Here is a 4,208-nt window from a genome sequence, read left to right on the forward strand (position 1 = left end):
AAAAGCAGAGACACTGATAAAGGGTCGTGTGTCAGTTGATCTCCTCCAAGTGGGCCACACAAATGTGCAGCCTCAACAACAGTCCCCTCAACTGACTGGTGTGCATCAGGAATGGTGAGTAAGGAAGCGATTAAATAAGCTAGATTTGGGAATGTTGGACGTGAGAGGGTTGCAAGTCTTCTTTGCCTCATTAATGAATGTTACACCCAGTAGACGAAGACTAATGCAGATGAGGTCAAGAAGATCGTTCAAATTGAGGGCTGTTTGCGAATCTCTTCCTGACTGTAGCACGTAGACAGGCGAAGAACAATTGGGTCATTCTACATTAAAGGCATTTTGAATCAACTTTGACTAAAGCGGAATTACAGGCTACTCACAAAACGATCACCACTATTTTTTTTCTACTGGTTGACTTAGATCTGCCTAGTTATCTTGGGTGACATACAGTTGGACAAGTTAAGGAGTTGGAGGTATTGACAAGAGATGAGGTGGAATTAACAGAGCAATCAGAATTCAGAGCACAAGCACGCCTGATTTTGCAAGAAAATGCCTACTGAGCATTATTTGGTAGTGTCGGTATTCTGCTGTGAAATTACAACATCTACTAGGCTCGCTGTTCTATCTGATCAGTTTGCTCAAGACAGCGCACTACGTTAAGAATTTAGCCTTACTTGAATATTTAAGTCATTTTGCAAACTACTGAGATCCAGAGCCAATGGGATCCACAACAATATCACGCACGGTAGCACATCGAGTAGCAGATCTGCATCATATAGAGGCATAGAAAGAGTACCTCGACCAATGCAGTCCTAGTGAGGTAAAGTTCCAAACATGGAGGTATCTACAACCGTGTCTACCAAATCAGCTAGGATGTAAGCGACCCTATTTATTTTGTGGCTAACTGCATTCTCGAATGTATTGTATTGTAAAAATTTTGATAGGGGATGATTCAGTAAGGTGTCGGAACAGACTGCATATACCATGCGGCATTTTGTGACCTCTGACAATTCAAAGTGAAGTAAAGTCACCCCTTGAAGTCAAAATGCTGAGCCTGAAATATTTCGAAATTTGACCTATATTGTTAATTGTTTTTTGCCGGTGGACCATAGGAACATGGTTTTCCGTGGAACTGCTTTCAATATGCTTTAAAGAAAAACCATTAGACAGGGTGAGATTCTAATTAAATATGCTATTTAATGGTAGATTCACTGTATAAGACGATGCGATTTGAGCTTGGACACGGGTAATGTTCCTATGAAAGTATTGGTGGGTGGGTGGGAGTGTACACTGGAAGGGTAAAATGATTAACGCCTCAAAGTTGACTCCGAATTAAACATGTCCACTAATCTAAAGAAGACGATGACGTGGGATCGGTGGCGTAAGCATGCAATCCAGTAGGTACAGAGTAGGAGGTGGATGTGGTCATAGGCATTTGGTCGAAATACGCTATCATCATGCCAGGTGAGTAGACTCAAATACCTGAAAAGCGTGCTCTCTGAAATAGACCCTGACAAAATTACTATGACTGATGGCAAGGCCTCATTATTGTGTAGAAGCAAGAGATACACTGGTTCGTTCTCCGTATTCACCCCCTGGACATTGACTAGACAATTGACAGCACATAATTACATTAAAAATGGAACAGATACCCGAGAAATCAGGTTACAGGAGGCACAAATATGTCTTCACGTCTTCATGCAGAAGTCTACCACACCTGACAACACGTCTCTTTGCGGGTCCAAGATTTAGCCCAGTAATGTAAAATATATACGCCACTGAAATTGCTCGATTTCGCATAGTGAAAAAAACAGCTATCTGCCAATACTCACTAATATATCAAGTTCATTTCACGTGACATAAATGCGAGAGTGTGTTGATCATGCTGGGGCTCAAATATTTAGCAATCCTGGCAGCAACCACACACACCCCGTAAAAGTACTATATAGGCACAATCTGCACTAGAGACCTCATTTTCTGAAGTTCATCTCGTTATTACCCTGTTTGGAGACTCGGCAGAACACATGCCCACCCATTTTAACTATTGCGCAAAACATATTGTTATATACAGGCGCAGTTTAGGGCAGCTTTACTTTTTAAGAAAAAATGATGTTGCATTCATCATTCATAGAAATATCCAAAGGCATTTGTAGATCTGTTTTTGCTATTAGCTGTAGGCCAATTAGCGTGGTCATCACTTAAATGCATCATAATAACCAGATAACATTTCTTTTGGTTATATGTATGCTGTAGAGCAATATTGATGCTTAGTTTAGGCTTTTTTTAATCTAAGCCGCAATAGTAAAAATTTATACTGAAATTATAATTTGGAGAAACTAAACTCCTGAAACAGTCATTTGGCTTGTAAGAAAGCTAGTGTTTATTTATGACTAAGATAACAATAGCAATCTGCAGATTATTAGTTGATGATATTTTACAACATACCCTACCATTACCTTAAGGTACATTACCCTGACCTACATACACCACCCCAAATACCGCGCATTTGAAATAGGCCTAACTTCAACTAATGATTTTCACCATTTCCATTTTATTGCGATGCACAGTATGCGCACAGATAAAAACACCATTTGCAATTTACCGTAGATTTTTTGCTATATTCACTATAATTATTATCAAAAAAAACAGTGAGTGATTTTGGCAAATTTATTGCCTTCTCGATCGCAAGGAGATTTCATTGGTGTATTAAATTATAACATTGAGGAACCTATGGGTAAAATTATTGCAACCCCTATGTTTAAGTACTTTGGGATTTCTAAGCGACCTTACCTCCCATAAAAATATGCCCCAAAATAAATTGCTAATTCGAGCCGATGTCACAAATTCCTTTTCGTTGTGCTAAGAATTTTTAGCAGTACTTAAAACACCTTTTCTTAAAATTTGTCCTTATGGGCATAGTTAGATGAGGCTACCCGAGGAGCTCACGTTTCGTGAATCACATGCTTCCATACGTGCACTAGGCTCAAGTTTTCCTATCCCTCATGCAGAAAAAATTGTTGTTGATATCAAAACGAGTCTTGTGCGTACGCAGCGCTGCGGCCATAACGAATAAACTATAACCAAATGAGTGTCCTCGCGTGTCGTTCTACTCATACCTCTACCTAACTGTGGGATATTCAACATTGCTAAAGCAAAAATCCAATCGTCTACTCAAGTCTGTTTATCAAAGGATGATTTTGGTAAACCGATGTAAAGTATTTGTAGTAGGTAGATTCGGTTTGTAAAGTTGGCAAGTTCGATCCACAGCCGCTGGTCCTAAATGTTTTTCTTAATGTCTGGGCCCTAAAGTATAAGAGCAGCGCGGAGAACAGTAAGGGTGATTGGAGGACGCACACAATGAAGGGGCACAAGGCTGCACACTATAAGTCCCTATTAGTTCCAACAGTTTGAAACCCAACCGCCTTTTTTGACCATCTAATAAACTAGACAACCGCACTCGGCAGCGCATCCATGCAATTTCAGGAAAATATAGTTTATGCCCGTAGCACAGATCCAGGTGAATAATCAGGACGGGACTATTTGTACGTGAGGTTGTGCTTGACCGACAATTTTAAACTAGGTAAAATAGACTATAATTATTTGCGAAGATTGCTGGGGGTATCTATTGAGTCACCACTGGGGAGTAAAATTAGGTCACGTTTAATTGCAGTTCATTTCTAGGTAGCTAACTGCAATTTGATCTAGACATGTTGCCGTCGTACCATTTAACCTGTATTGTATGCCATGCACTCATTGGGCAGAAGGTCGCTGTCCATTCCCGCACAGGTCACTGGCTGGCCAATGGTGTAGAGAGCACTGGCCTGTCGCTCCTTAAAGTTGTGCTCTCAACTTCGAAAACGATGAAAACGAAGTATTTCAACAAAGTCATCGGGACTATTTGTGCATTTCCACGACACATCACGGCAATCCCTTAGCCGTTGAAAGAGGATACCTTTATAAAAAAGTGCCGTACTCGTAAAATTCTTTTAACACGTAACTGATTTACATAAAAGCGGTTTCTCGTGTTGGGGAAATTTAACAAGAAACTCTTTGAAACAATTAGCTGCCTCTTAATTTGGACCAAATTGCTTCCAGGCGAATGATAGGAATTACGAAAAACTCCAGACAAATTGTTCAGAGTCCAAATGCACTTATCCGCAAGAAATAATTTCCGGACAACAATGTTTTGAAAAATTTATGAAGAACATGGC

This window comes from Echinococcus granulosus, assembly GCF_000524195.1.
Source record: "Echinococcus granulosus chromosome Unknown EG_S00224, whole genome shotgun sequence".
Classification (NCBI taxonomy): Eukaryota; Metazoa; Platyhelminthes; class Cestoda; order Cyclophyllidea; family Taeniidae; genus Echinococcus; species Echinococcus granulosus.